Below are 16,640 nucleotides of genomic sequence, written 5' to 3' on the forward strand. Positions count from 1 at the left end.
CACAATTTCTGGTGGTTTTTTTCCTTCTGTAGAAGCAAGTTTCTGTCTGGTAGTATTTCCCTAAACTTGAGAAACATCTTTTAGCATTCTTGGTAGTATGGGTATACTGGTGACAAATTCTCTCAGCTAAATTTTACCTTAAAATGTCTTTATTTCATCCTCATTTTTGAAGACTATTTTCCCTGTGTGTCCATCAGAGGTTGGAAGAATGTTTTTGAACTGAAATTTATAGGGAATTTTTCTAAGACTGTATTAGCTCAATACTTCCATCAAAAAGCAAATTATGAGAAGTCCTAATGATTGTGAGAGAACACTAAGGCTACTAAGTGTATCTGGAAAAGGATTACTTTTGATGTGGAGAAATGCCAAGTAATGCTTTAGATAGAATGCTAACTGCTCTGCTTGTACAAATATCTGCTTTATAACCAAGGTTCTTGATTGTAAGTGCCTTGGGCAAATGAAGTCTTTGATGAAGGCTTGTGTCTTCCGCAGATAACATGAAAGGTGACGTGCCAGATGTGGTCTCACAGCACATAAAACACATCTGTAGGAAGAAGTATCAACACATGAAAACCCTATTCTCTGCTAGACAATTCTTTCATTAGGGTTTATTATAGTATTGGCTGTTCATTCATAAGCATTTATTAAGTACTGCAGAAGGTGTTGTTAAGGGATATAAAACTGAGCAAGTATGGGTCTGTTGTGCAGGAGCTTGTTGGCTAGCTGGGGCACCATCATGGGCACAGGGCAGCTTGTACAAGGGCTGTGGCCCAGCCATCAGAGACACTGACAAGAGCATCGTGCTACAGCTGGACTTAGTCTCTAGTCACTGGGGATGAGGAAAAAGAGGTAGGGCTCATGTTACTATGGGAACAATTTCTGGAAGAGTTGTATTTTGATACATACCTTGAAGGAGGTAGAAGCTGTGGATTAGAGAGGAGAAATGATGGAATTGGAGGAAAGGAGAGTTGTGAGAAGGAATAAAAGTATAAAGACACTAAAATAAACTTGGTAGAACATTTATTCAGCTATATCAAAGGCAACATGGTAGGAAGTAAATACAGTAGGTCGCCTACATATGAACCTTCAAGTTGTGAAATTTCCAGCAAGGAACCAGAACCTGTGCCATCAACGTCAGATGTGAGTGAAATTGCAGCTTGCCCTCCATCTCCTGTTGCTGATGATCCTTCAGCTCTACCATCTCCCACCTCCTCTCCCTCCTCCAGTCAGTAACTCTTCTTTCCTGTTCACTTGATGCCAGCCCTTGTATGCCAGCTGTTGTACAGTACTTCTGTACTTTTCAAGGTACTGTACTGTAAGATTAAAAATGTTTTATTTTTTGTGTTTGTTTTTTATGTATTATTTGTGTGAAAAGTATTTGTGTGAAAAGTATTATAAACCTATTACAGTACAGTACTGTATAGCCGATTGTGTTAGCTGGGTACCTGGGCTAACTTTGTTGGACTTACGAACAAATTGGACTTAGCAAACCCACTCTTGGAATGAAGCTCGTTTGTATGTAGGGGACTTACTGGATGAGATTGCAGAGGTACAAGCTGTGGGCTGTGGGGAGCCAAGACACGGTTGGGAGTCCTGACTACAAGCTGAGAGGTTATAATTAGTTATGACAGGTAACCGGAAAGGAGGCACTAAATGGAAAAAGACAGTGTGAAAAAGAGAGCTTGAGAAGGGACTATCTGGTATAGAGGGATGAAGGAGCAAAGTTTGGAGTCTCTGGAGGTTGGAGACCAACTAGGAAACTGTAATAGTTCTACAGCAGTGCCATATACTAGAAATACAGTGCAAGCCACATATGGAATTATATGTTTTTTTATAGTCACATTGAAAAAAGAAAAATTAATTTAAATAATATACTTTATCCTGATATATTGAAAATATGACATTAACATGTAATCAGTATACAAATTATTAATAAACCACTTAACAGTTTTTTTATACTGAGTCTTTGAATTCCAGTGTGCATTGAAAAATTAATTAATTAATTAATTAATTAATTAGACTGCATCAGATCTTAGTTGTGGCACATGGGATCTTCGTTGTGGCATGCAGGATCTTTCATTGTAGCAAATGGGCTTTTTGTTGTGGCGCTGTCATCTCCCTAGTTGTGGCTCGTGGGCTTAGTTTCCCCATGGCATGTGAGATCTTAGTTCCCTGACCAGGGATCGAACCCATGTCCCCTGCATTGGAAGGTGGATTCTTAACCACTGGACCACAAGGGAAGTCCCCCCACAGTGTGCATTTTTATTTATGGCACATCTCAATTTGGATATTAAATTTTCATTAGAAATCCTTGATCTGTATTTAGATTTTATAAAATTTATGGTTAAAAAAGTTGATTCACATACTCATGTTATTTCAAAGATACTTAAATGTCTCCCAATAGCTGGATTGAGTATGAACTATTAAATTAAAATTAATTAAAATTAAATAAAAGTAAAAAATTCAGCGTCTCCATTTTCCAAGCCATATTTTGCGTGCTCAGTGGCCTCATGTCACTAGTGGCTGCCATATGCACAGCTCAAGGGCAGAGGCTGGCTCTAGAGAGACAACTGGGGATAGGAGCTTGAGTGGAGGGAGTTTCCATCAGAACTGTGCTTCTCTTGATGCACTAAAGTGCACAGGCAGCAAATTATTTCTCCCTAGAGGGAATAAAGGTGGTCTCCTTGTGTCTAAAAATGTTACCTTATAAGTTGCTTGACACAATTCTGCTCGCTTTTCTTTTCAGCTTCGTCAGCACAAGGCCTGAAAGGCGGTAAGTGCTTGTTAAATACTCGCTGACCTAAGGAAACCACTTCAACTTAAGTCTTGAATTCCTTTCCGCCTTCTCAGAGCACAATGGTTTGTTCACATCTGTCTGAACTTCACCTTCTAGTCATACTCAGCCTCTGATCGCAGAGAGGGGACAAGGAAGCATGTTTCTGCCTGCCTCTCAGGGCCCCTGAATTAGAGAACGTGGGGCGAGAGTCAGAAAAGTAGGTTGAACAGAACTTGATTTGGGTGTTTCCTCCTTTTTCCTTCTTCTCCAGTCCTTCTTCCCTTCCTACCCTTGTTTCTCTTATATTAGGATTAATTTCTAAAATGAACACAGAAAGTTATTCCACAGCATTTAAAAAATCTGGGGACTTCTCTTCCCATCTGATGATCTCTGCAGAAAGCCTTGGTCACTGCTCTGTGAGAGGACAATGGTCAGATTGGGACCCTGACTCTCATCTCAGTGAAGACCAGAGTGAGTGGCAGCCCTGACACTACCTGCCAAGCCACTCCCATCACTGTTGGGCCCAATTAAATCACCGTGCTACCTGGGACCTCACAAAGCAGGCTTCATGTGAGATATATTTTTACACTTTTGGGGAGGCTTTTTTAAAATTTTTATTTATTTATTTTTGGCTGTGTTGGGTCTTTGTTGCTGTGCATGAGCTTTCTCTAGTTGTGGCGAGTGGGGGCCTCTCTTTGTTAAGGTGCGCGGGTTTCTCATTGTGGTGGCTTCTCTTGCTGGGGAGCACAGGCTCTAGGCGCTCAGGCTTCAGTAGCTGTGGTCCGCAGGCTCAGTAGTTGTGGCTCGTGGGCTCTAGAGCGCAGACTCAGTAGTTGTTGTGCACGGGCTTAGTTGCTCCGCAGCATGTGGGATCTTCCTGGACCAGGGCTCAAACCCGTGTCCACGGCACTGGCAGGCGGATTCTTAACCACTGCACCACCAGGGAAGCCCCCCCCCTTTTTTAAAGTACAATTTTGGATTTACAGAATGATGAAACAAATAGTACATAGAATTCCATGTACCTACCTCCCCTACCCTGACGCCCCCAGCACACAATTTCCCCTATTCACGTCTTGCCTTAGTGTGGTTTATTTGTTAAAATCAATAGGCCAATATTAACACTTTATTATTCACTAAAGCTCATAGTTTATATTCTTTGTGTTGTACATTCTAAGGATTTGACAAATGTACCATTACCGTGTTGTATAGAGTAGTTTCACCTCCCTAAAGTTCTCCTGTGCCTCACTTATTTAAGAAATAAAAAGGACAATAATATTTCCTGACATGTGAAAATGATGTGAAATTCAAACTGCAATGTCCATAAACAGGTTCAATGGGACACAGTCACACCCATTTGCTTACATATTGTCTACGGCTGCTTTTGCTCTACAACAGAGTTGAGTGGTTGCAACAGGGACAGCTGGCCTGCAAAGCTGAAAATATTTACTCTCTGGCCCCTTGCAGAAGAAGTCTGCTAACCCCTAGCCTTGACCATGAGTTCTGGAAAGTTTGAATTGTTGCTTCTCAGCACTCACTGAGGGGATGTGAACCTAGTAGGTTTCTGCTCTAATCTGACTGATTTGTGATACAAAATGACCTGTCTGGAATGTTAGCAATTATTTCCGTAGTCAACTTTCTCCCAGGTCCCTAAAATCCCTTCTTCCATTTTGCTGATGGGTCTTATCACTTATGTCTTGATTTTTTTAAAAAGTGAATCTCTGACAAGAGATGTATAGTTGATATGTTCATAAATCATAAAAATTTGAATCAAAGAATTCATTCATTTGTTCATATATTGTCCCTTCCTCCCTCCAACAAACATTCACTTAGTACAATTGACCCTTGAACAACACAGGTTTGAACTGCACGGGTCTACTTATATGCAGATTTTTTCAGTAGTAAACAATCCAAGTTATTACTGCATAATGAAGTTTGATTGAATCCCCGGATGCAGAACCACGGATATGGAGGAACCATATAGGGAGGGCTGACTATAAATTATACAAGGAGTTTTAACTGCATGGATGGTAGACACCCCTAACCCCTGTGTTGTTGAAGGGTCAACTGTATTGGCTTTTTGTTGTGTGCAGTCTTGATTAGCAGAGATTAAGAAAACAGCCCCATCTTTAGGGAGACCAGAAGTAAGTATGGATGACAGACAGATAAAATAACAACTACAACACAATGTGGTAAGTGCTAAAATAAGCCCCAGGCAACAATAATAGAATCATAGGTTCAAGAATGAAAAAACCACCAATCATTTATTTAACAAATATTTACTAGGTATCTGTTAAATGCCAGGTACTGTGCTAGGTATTGGGAATATTATGGTGGGAGAGACAGATCTTTTATTTTTCAGTTGCGCCTTGTGGCTTGTGATATCTTAGCTCCCCAAACAGGGATCGAACCCGGGCCCTTGGCAGTGAAAGCACGGAGTTGGGTATTCCACTGGACCGCCAGGGAATTCCCAACACAGATCTTAAAGAGCTTTAGGTCTAGATTGCATTTATCATAAACATAGAAAGGATTTTTGAGGCCATGTGATGTAATCCAATTATCCAATGAAAAATCCTTGCTATAGCTGTCTTGGCAAGTGCCATTTACATTAATGTGGGCTATCTCCAGTGATAGGAAGCATGGATTAATTTATGTCTAATGTTGAATGATTATAAATGTTGGTTATGCTTTGAGTGAAACTGTGCCTCTGAGTAAAAATTATATATTTCAGAGATGAAAAGTGCTTGCTAGGAAATCTAAATTCTTTTTTTTCCCCCATGTGATAAAAAAAGGCATTAACCTTCATTAAAATATAAGCTCAAGGAGGTTAGGGATTTTTGTCTTACCACTTTATTCATAGCATTTAACATAGAACAGACTTTGGCACATGATAGGCACTAAGTATGTATGTGAATGAGTGAATAATAGTAGTTATCACATACCAAGCATAGAGTATGTATCAAGCTCTTTACATAAATTATCTCATTTCTTTCTCACAATAAGATGGGAGTGTTGACTAATTCCCATTCTCCTGGTGGGTCAACTGATGCTTACATAACTTGCTGAGGCTAACAGACTTAAGTGGTAAAGCTTAGGTCAAAGCTTTCTTTATACCTTCTTGTGGCCAGTTGTCATTCTTGCCTGTACTCTGGAGACTTGCCTTATTCATGCATAGTTCAGTTGAAAGACCCTTAGGGAAACACAGCATTGGGTGATGCCTACTCTCTGGGGGTAGGGATAAAGTGTATATAAATATGCTCTTAAGCAACCAGTCAAACCACAACATATCTCTTCAGGTCTTAGAAATTGGTACCTGGAAGTAGCCATGGGCAAACTGGTGTTAGCTGAACATTCTTTCATACACTCCACCGAAAAGAGTGTAAGAATTTGCTCCCCTGTGCATTGATGTGGAGTATCTTTTGCTATTCAGAGTGGATCCCATCAATCAGCAGCATCAGCAACATCTGGGAGTTTGTTAGAAATGTAGCATTTCAGGCTCCAGCCGGGCTTGACTGAATGAGAACCTGTAATTTATAAGATCCCCAGGTGACTTGTATGCACACTAAAGTTTGTGAAGCACTAGTGTAATTCATAAAGTTAATACTTTGCTCAGCTGGTATCACAGGCTTCTATGTGAGACACGCTGTGCTGTTTCCTGGTTTAGGGAAATCTTTTCTGAGCTCCCATGGACTGAACTCATCCTGCCTTACCTCTTAGACAAGCTAAGAAATTGGACAGCAGGAGTACGTTGTTAATTCTAACAACAACAGGACGATGAAAGAAAGAAAGAATGACACATACCCACAATTACAATGTCATATAGAATAGTTTCACTGCCCTAAAAGTCCCCTGTCTGTAGCCCCTTTTGCTCATCCATCTTGCTTTTCTCAGGGTCTGTCTCCATACCTCCCCTGCCCACCTAATACAGTAAGATTACACTCCACTGGATTGAAATAAAGGGGCAGCATATACTCAGGTCACCTTGCCCAACCCCAGGATTTTGGCTGATGTACCACCCAGACATCTCTAAATCTCCACCAAACTTGACAGGAAATTCACTCTGCATACCCGGTGGAAAGATCCACAGAGAGATGAGAAGAGACTGGGTCTCTAGGCTCAGAAAGTTACAAAGAATCCAGCTGGCTAGCAGGGCAATTTAATTTTCTGCTTAGCAGCCTCAGGGAATTTCCCAAGAAATGCCAAGATAGAATAAGTGGCTTTTCTTTAATCTTGACGACTCACTCCTCCTAAGCCAGCCCCAGTCCTTTAATGGAGCATTTTTGCAGATGTAATTTTAGTGGTGCTACAATGTGTCTAATGAAGTAATAATTTATGAGTGCACAGGGTATATGAAGCAGCAGGGGGACCAGTTTAGGCCGCTCCAGCTAGAAAGAAAAGCCAAGACATGGACCTGATTTAGAAGCTGCCCATTTCCCCGGCCCCTGTGGCTGCTGCTCATTGGGCCTTTGGAAACCTGTGGTTGGCAAGGGTCCTTACAATTTATATATATATGGGTTTTTTAAAGTTACTATTTATTTATTTATTTATTGGCTGCCTTGGGTCTTCATTGCTGCGCGGAGGCTTGCTCTAGTTGCAGAGAGCAGGGGCTGCTCTTCGTTGCAGTACCTGGGCTTCTCTTGTCATGGAGCACGGGCTCTAGGTGCGTGGGCTTCAGCAGCTGTGGCTCACGGGCTCAGTAGTTGTCGCGCAAGGGTTTCGTTGCTCCACAGCATGTGGGATCTTACCGGACCAGGGCTCAAACCCATGTCCCCTGCATTGGCAGGCGGATTCTTAACTACTGCGCCACCAGGGAAGTCCCCGTAACAATATATTTTATATTTTACTTTCAAATCATTGTTCCAGGAAAGCAGCAGGGGAGACGGTCATTCCAGTTTGCAAGATTATATCTGAACCTGCTGGCAACAGGTTCTACTGGGCTTGGGAGCTGTGAAGTTCCTCCTTAGAAGGACACCGATCTTTGGAAGGAAAGAAGGAAGTAAGCTTCCTCATGGTCTGCTGAGCCACTCCACGTGACAGTCCAGGAGGCCAGGACTGTCCTCAGTTTTCTTCCAGGCACTCCTGCTGCTGCTCCCCCGTTCCAGATTCCAGTGCGCTGCCATCCGATCCCATGACCTTGGCCACAGACACCCCCATGCCCCCCCCCACAACCTGCAGCAGATACTGCCCCCATCACGGGATTCCTTATAACCTATTGTCACTGTCTCCTCACTTGCCCACAGGCCCCTCTGGACTGTAAGCTGCTTGTTTAGTCACTGAGGTCTGGACAGCCCTTACCACAGTGTCGGCAAAGTATACAGGTTAGTTGGACAAATGAATGAACTGAAGGGTTCGGATGGCTCTTTACCAACATGAATGGCTCCTCTGTGTTATAAAACAGAAGCCTCAGTGCTATTCACACTTCTTCCCCCTTCAGCGCCTGCTTATTCCATTTGGTCACCAAGTCCGTCAGTTTTAATCCTAAAACATCCCTCGAATCCTCTTCGTTACTTGTCCGTACCCTAGTCAAGACTCTGAGCATCTCTTGTCAGGGTTGCCAGATGAAACACAGGATGCCCCATTACATTTGAATGTCAGGAAAACAACACATTAATTTTTTTGTATGTCCCAAATATTGCAAGGGACATACTTAGGCTAAAAAGTTATTCATAGCTTATGTGAATTTCAAATGTAATTTGGTGGTCCCGTATTTTTTATTGTAATAAAATACATAAAATTTACTCGTTTAGCCGTTTTCAAGTATACAATTCAGTGGTGTTAAGTACATTCACAATGTTGTGCCACCATCACCATTATGCATTTCCAGAACTTTTTCATCATTCCAAATAGAAACTGTACCCCTTGTAAAATAACTCCTCACCGCCCCCAAGATCCCCTAGTAACATCTACTATAGTACTTCCTGTCTCTATGAATTTGCCTATTCTAGGTACTTTATGTAAGTTGAGTCATACAATATTTGTTTTATGTGTCTGGCTTATTTGACTTAGTGTAATGTTTTTCAGGTTCACCAATGTTGTAGCATGTATCAGAATTTCATTCCTTTTTAGGTCCAAATAATATTCCATTGCATGTGTATACCACCTTTTGTTTATCCATTCATCTGTTGAAGAACATTTGGCTTGTTCCGTCTTTTGGCTATGGTGAACAATGCTTCTATAAACATTGGTGTATACCTAGAACTGGAATTGCCAGATCATAGGGTAATTCTATGTTTAAGTTTTTCAGGAACCATCAAACTGTTTCTGCAGTGGCCATATCATTTTATATTCCCAAGATTTTGACTGCAAGGAGGGTTAGTGCCCCTAATGCCTGTGTGTTAAGGGATCAACTGTAATTCAAAACCAGAGCTGCAAAATAAGCTGCCACCAAGATGAACTGGATTGCTGTGTTTACCTTGCTGATGAATATTGGTTTTAATTTAGCAGTGGCACAGCAAGGATTGAAATATTTAGCAAGCATTCTCAGTGTTGGAACAGTTCAATATTTGACATCAAAATGATAGCAATCAACATTATACCTTTTGACATTATCATGTAAGTAAGTGAAACTGGAATAATATCTGCACAGGTCAAGCTAACATATGAGGTACTGATAGGTATTTTATCAGCAAGTGGACCAACAACACATCCCAGAGCTGATTTTTTTTTAACATCTTTATTGGAGTATAATTGCTTTACAATGGTGTGTTAGTTTCTGCTTTACAACAAAGTGAATCAGCTATACATATACATATATCCCCATATCTCTTCCCTCTTGCGTCTCCCTCCCTCCCACCCTCCCTATCCCACCCCTCTAGGTGGTCACAAAACACTGAGAGCTGATCTCCCTGTGCTATGCGGCTGCTTCCCACTAGCGATCTACTTTACGTTTGGTAGTGTATATATGTCCATGCCTCTCTCACTTCATTCCAGCTTACTCTTCCCCCTCCCCGTGTCCTCAAGTCCATTCTCTACATCTGCATCTTTATTCCTGTCCTGCCCCTAGGTTCTTCATAACCATTTTTTTTTTAGATTCCATATACATATGTGTTAGCATACAGTATTTGTTTTTCTCTTTCTGACTTACTTCACTCTGTATGACAGTCTCTAAGTCCATCCACCTCACTACAAATAACTCAATTTCATTTCTTTTTATGGCTGAGTAATATTCCATTGTATATATGTGCCACATCTTCTTTATCCATTCATCTGTCGATGGACACTTAGGTTGCTTCCATGTCCTGGCTATTGTAAATAAAGCTGCAATGAACATTGTGGTACATGACTCTTTTTGAATTATGGTTTTTCTCAGGGTATATGCCCAGTAGTGGGATTGCTGGGTCATATGGTAGTTCTATTTGCAGTTTTTTAAGGAACTTCCATACTATTCTCCATAGTGGCTGTATCAATTTACATTCCCACCAACAATGCAAGAGGGTTCCCTTTTCTCCACACCCTCTCCAGCATTTATTGTTTCTAGATTTTTTGATGATGGCCATTCTGACTGGTGTAAGGTGATACCTCATTGTAGTTTTGATTTGCATTTCTCTAATGATTACTGATGTTGAGCATCCTTTCATGTGTTTGTTGGCAATCTGTATATCTTCTTGGAAGAAATGTCTATTTAGGTCTTCTGCCCATTTTTGTGTTGGGCTGTTTGTTTTTTTGATATTGAGCTGCATGAGCTGCTTGTAAATTTTGGAGATTAATCCTCTGTCAGTTGCTTCTTTTGCAAATATTTTCTCCCATTCTGAGGGTTGTCTTTTTGTCTTGCTTATGTTTTCTTTCACTGTGCAAAAGCTTCTAAGTTTCATTAAGTCCCATTTGTTTATTTTTGTTTTTATTTCCATTTCTCTAGGAGGTGGGTCAAAAAGGATCTTGCTGTGATTCATGTCATAGAGTGTTCTGCCTATGTTTTCCTCTAAGAGTTTGATAGTGTCTGGCCTTACATTTAGGGCTTTAATCCATTTTGAGTTTACTTTTGTGTATGGTGTTAGGGAGTGTTCTAATTTCATTCTTTTACATATAGCTGTACAGTTTTCTCAGCACCACTTATTGAACAGGCTATCTTTTCTCCATTGTATATTCTTGCCTCCTTTATCAAAAATAATGTAACCATATGTGTGTGGGTTTATCTCTGGGCTTTCTAACCCATTCCATTGTTGTATATTTCTGTTTTTGTGCCAGTACCATACTATCTTGATTACTGTACCAGAGAACTGTACCAGGGAACCCTCTTGCACTGTTGGTGGGAATGCAAATTGATACAGCCACTGTGGAGAACAGTATGGAGGTTCCTTAAAAAACTAAAAACTAAAAATAGAACTACCATATGAGCCAGCAATCCCACTATTGGGCATATACCCTGAGCAAAGCATAATTCAAAAAGAGTCATGTACCAATATGTTCATTGCAGCTCTATTTTCTTTCTTTCTCTTTCTTTCTTTCTTTCTTTCTTTCTTTCTTTCTTTCTTTCTTTCTTTCTTTCTTTCTTTCTTTCTTTCTTTCTTTCTCTTCCTCTCTCTCTCTTTCTTTCCCCCCTCCTTCCTTGCTTGCTTGCTTGCTTGCTTCCTTCCTTCCTTTTGATGATGGCAGTGGGTGAGGCTTTAGGGATGGGACTTTAAGATGCTCTATTCCACTCTATAAAATATCAGCATGCTTCACAGCAAGCTGCTGGGCCACCTCCACAAACATCTCAGACACCCCCTGGGTACAGCCCTGATGTTCTCCCCACACCATTCACATTTGATTTTACTTGAACTTCACTGAACTCATCATGATATTTGGTTAATATTTTTAAATAAATACTTTAATACTTGTTTATTATCGACAGTCTGTTTCCCTCACTAGAACATAAACTCTTTGAGGGCAGGGCCTGTCTCATTCTCAGTTGACCAGAACAGTTAACAAAGTAGGTGCTCAGCAAATAGTTTCAAATAGTGAAATGAATGATTTTATAACTGGACTTTTGTCTGGTGGAGTGGCTGTCCATGTGCATTCTACATTCTGCTTCTTTAAAAATCATAGGTCATGTTTATGTTTGGAGAAATTTCTGTATACTGCTCATGTTTCCTTTCTTGAAATGGTCTCCTGAACTGGCCTTGGCTTTCATTTAGTCCAGTGTGGTGGTCTGGAGTGTAGGCTTCTGTATCAGACAGACCCTGCTTTGAATCCTGGCTCTACTATTTTCTAGCTGTGTGATGTGGGCAAGTTATTAATCTTCCCAAACCTTAGTTTTCCCACCTGCAATACAAGAACAAAAATATCTACCTCATAGAGTAATGTGGTGGCAAGGAATAAGAAATGATACATGTAAAACATTTAGTACCTTGCCTGGCGTGTTGTAAATGCTACAGTTGTTATTCCCTTTTTTTCCTCAGTGCATACTGCTAACCACTGGTTCTGTGCTTACCACTGAGGATGCAGAGATGAACAGGATGCCTTTCAAATCTCCCAGTCCACATATGATGGGGCCTGAGCACAGAACTGGATGTAGGGATGAGGCAGGACTGGTTCTCAGACCTCAGAGTTTGGAGCAGAGGCATAAGTGGAAGATAGGAGGGTGGGAAGGAGGAAGGGAGGGGAGGAGGGAAGGCAAAATCCCATCCCAGGTGAGTGGATGGTGCAAAAAGAATGGGCAAGTGAGAGTCTCAGGAGAGCAAGAGTTTTGAGATGGGGGACCCAGGGGTGGCAAGTGGAGGTTGGAGCAGGCCCTGAGCAGTGAGTTCTTTTAGTAAAGCCTCAGGACTTCAGGCATAGCAGGAGGGAGGTGTTGAGGGCTGGTCAGACCCTGTTCTCAAGGAGTTTAGAGCCTAGTAAGGAAGACTGACATGTAAGCAAATAATCATATAAACAAGGATAAGCATGTATGCAAAGTCCAGAAGAAGCACAGAGGAGGGACACATGGGAGGGAAGGTGTGGTGGGTGTAGCAGGAAACAAGGAAGGCTTCCCAGAGGAAGAGCCTAGGAAGGTTCAGGAGGATGGTGAGGAATTTAGTGCGCGTGAGATGTGGAGTGGATGGAGGGTCAGAACAGGAGGGATGAAGCAGAATGGCATGTTTGGGTGTTCTGTAATAATTAGGGCTTTCCTTGGCTGTCAGGGGTGCATGAACTGGGCTGGTGGGGTGGCATTTGGGGATCCTCCTGCAATGGACAGGTCCTTGAACAGTTCTGGTTCATATTTCTTTACAGAGAGCGGGTCCCAATCAGTAGTATAAGGCAGGAAGCCATAAGCTCTGACGTCCCCATTCTCCTTTGTCCGGGTAGAAATGCTGGTGTTGGAGTCTCACAGAACGCTACCACTTACCAGCGCGGGGTGCTGAGAAAATTATGGAATCCCCCTAAACTTCAGTTTCTTCATCTGTAAAATGGATAAAATGGTGCACACCTGATGGAGATGTTCTTATAATTAAATGAGATAATACACATAAAGGGCTTAGCATAGAAACCACCACATAACACACACGTGGTACATACGGGTAGCATCTAATATATTCATTCATTCATTTGCACATGCGTTGGTTCACCATTTAACATCAGACACCGGGAATACAGGGATGAACAAGGCTCAGTCCCTGCCCATAAGAAGCCTCTGATGAGTGTTGTGTGGGATGGCAGACAAACAGATGATTACTGCACCATATGAGTGTGATAAATGCCATGGCAAAGGCACACAAAAAGTGATGATGGGAGCACAGATGAAGGGCAAACTGGTTGCCAAGATGATGATGATGATGATGATGAGAACCTGAGCTAAATGTTGAGGAGAGGGCTCCAGTCCCTAGGAGCCAGATCAGGACCAGTCTTGAAAGTCAAGTCAAGGCTATCAGCCCTTATCCTGAAGGCCATGGGGAGCTACTGAAAAATCTCAGGCAGTGGAGAATCCTGGTCCCATCTACATTCAGAATGATCACTCTGGGCCCTGTGAGAGCAACTAGAAAGCTCTAAGTTTCCTCCAGGTGAGAAATAAAAAGATCCCATCAAGAAACTACGGGACCAAAAAAAAGAAAAAAAAAAAAAAACTACGGGACCCAAGGAGGTTGAAGAGCCATGATCTACTGTGGCAGGGCAGTGAGAGGGCTAGACCGGTGAAAGTTTTGGGTCAGAGTTTGGAATATCGAAAATCTCTTAAGGAATATTTAACATTTCTCTTAAAACACACAAAAAGTCTAAAGAATGGGACAGCCAATTTTGTCATTTACAGTTTATTTATTACTTAAAATGACACCTCAGCTAAGGCTAGCTGGAATACTATTTATCTGAATTGGCTTCTCCCACTAAAAGTTTTATTCTCTAAGTATCCTGTAGTATGTTTCAGAGAAATATGATATGATCCTATTGATGCATGGCATCAGATTTACCATGTCTTAAACCCGGTGAGTATACTGAGGAAATCATGGTGTGAATATCTGGACTGTCCATCCCACATAGTAGGTGCTTTATAAATGTTGCATTTTTCTGCTTTATTTATGTCTGAAGAGTGTCCAATGGAGTTTAAAGTATTTGTTCACATTATTACTCAGACTTCCTAATCAAACTCTCGACATTGTCCATGACCCCTTGTATTTAGCAGTGGGTTTTCAGAAATGAGTGTTACAGGAAAAATTCATTCACTCACACACCTTTCTTTTCTGCTCCTCAGCTCTTAGGTAATCCAGATGCTACTGTCCTAGAATAAGGAAGAAAGTCAGAGAAATTTCCAGAACTTTATTTCATCACTTTTAGTAAACTCTTTCCCTGACTCTTTTGCCCCTCAGGAACCACGTTCTCTGCTTCGAATGGATTGAGTGCACACATCTCATCAGCTACAACACCTCCTGTGCTCTGGGTCTTCTCCGTGGGCCTCATTTTGAATCAGAAGTTAGGTGATGCCTTCCTCAGGGTCTTCATTATATGCATTCAGTATCCTGAGTAGAAAAGTTAACTGTATGTTTTTGATTTGTGTCATTTATACCTGTTTCTCCCGTCTAAAAGAATTGTGTGGAATATGTCCTAATGAAGTTTTTGATACCACATCAAGCCTGTTTGGCCCCAAATAGCCTGCTTCTCTGGGGTATAAACAAAAAGCTATTTGTCCTGGGACATTTCCAAATTCCAAGAACTCCTAAGGCCCTACTTCTTTGGAGGTCGTGCTCAGGTTCGCCCTGTGAATCCGTCCTCTGTAGTGGATATTAAAGTGACGAACTCACACAAAGCCTCCAAACTTATACTAAAGAATAGATTTCAGTTAAAGGATAATGTGCTATGGCAATTATTCTATTGTACAAGTGTCCTGACATAAAAACAAGTCAATAAATCAAAGTTATTAAGAGCTTGGCTCTGAAACAAGATACTCAGCACGTATTTTATTAGCTAAGATGGATGTCAACTCAAAACCCATGCTATGGCGTATCTATAGCATACCTACAATTTAAAGAGAAATAACTCTCTTCTTGAGGCTAGTGGGAGGTGTGGTGGATGGGACTCTGGGAAAGAAAACAGAAGAATGTTGGTGAAAATGCATCTGTCATAACATCTGTCATAACACGGGCTGAGGCAGAGGCTCTCTTAGAGGGTGTAGATGAGGAATAAGGACGTTAACATTTATTGCAAACCTACTCTGTGGGTATGGTAGGCACTTTGCAGACATCATCTTTTCAGATCTTCTTTTAAAAAAACAGATTTGACTGTTACAGAGAAGTTTTAGGTTCACAGCAATACTGAGCTGCAGAGTTTTCTCACACACCTCCTTCCCCCGCGCATGCTGAGCGCCCCTATTATCCGCATCCCCACCAGAGTGGTACATTTATTACAATCGATGAACCTTCAGTGATACATCATTATCACCCAATGATAACGGGTTCACTTTAGGGTTCACTCTTGGTGTTCTATATTCTGCGGGTTTGGACAAATGTATAGTGACATGTATCCACCACATGTTATAGTATTATACAGAGTAGTTTCACTGCCCTAAAAATCCTCTGTGCTCTGCCTATTCACCCCTGCCTCCTCACAAACCTCTGATAATCCCTGATCTTTTTACTGTCTCCATAGTTTTGTCTTTGCCCATGTGTCATCTAGTTGGAATCCTACAATATGTAGATTTTCAGATTGGCTTCTTTCATTTAGTAATATGCATGTGAGGTTCTTCCATGTCTTTTCATTGCTTGATAGCTCATTTATTTGTTGAATAATATTCCATTATCTGGAATAATGGCATAAATAAACTACTGTTCATTTATTCTGTGCAGGTTTTTGTCTAGACATAAGTTTTCAAGTCCTTTGTGTAAATACCAAAGAATGTGATTGCTATCATATGACAAAATTTTAGGGTTTTTAAAAAAAGTTTTACTGAGGTACAGTTGACAAAAAATTGTAAGATATTTAATGTGCACTGTACACTTAGTTTTATAATAAACTGGCAATCTGTGTCCTGACATGGCTGTACCATTTTGCATTCCTACCAAGAATGAGAGTTCCTATTGCTCCACATCCTCACCAGCGTTCGGTGTTTTCAGTGTTCCAGATTTTGGCCATTCTGATAGGTGTGTAGTAGTATCTCATTGTCATTTTAATTTGCATTTCCCTAATGACATATGATGTGGAGCATCTTTTCATATGTTTATTTTCCAACCGTATATCTTCTTTGACCAGGTGTCTGTTGAGGTCTTTTGCCCATTTTTTAATCAGGTTGTTTGTTTTTTTACTGCTGAGTTTTAAGAGTTACTTGTATATTTTGGATAACAGTTCTTTATCAGATGTGTATTTTGCAAGTATTTTCTCCCAGTCTGTGGCTTTTCTTCTCATTCTTTTGACAGTGTCTCTCACAGAGCACAAATTTATTTTTGAAGTCCAGCTTATCAATTATTTCTTCCATGGATCATGTCTTTGC

This window comes from Mesoplodon bidens, assembly GCF_964165515.1.
Source record: "Mesoplodon bidens genome assembly, chromosome: 7".
Taxonomy (NCBI): Eukaryota; Metazoa; Chordata; class Mammalia; order Artiodactyla; family Ziphiidae; genus Mesoplodon; species Mesoplodon bidens.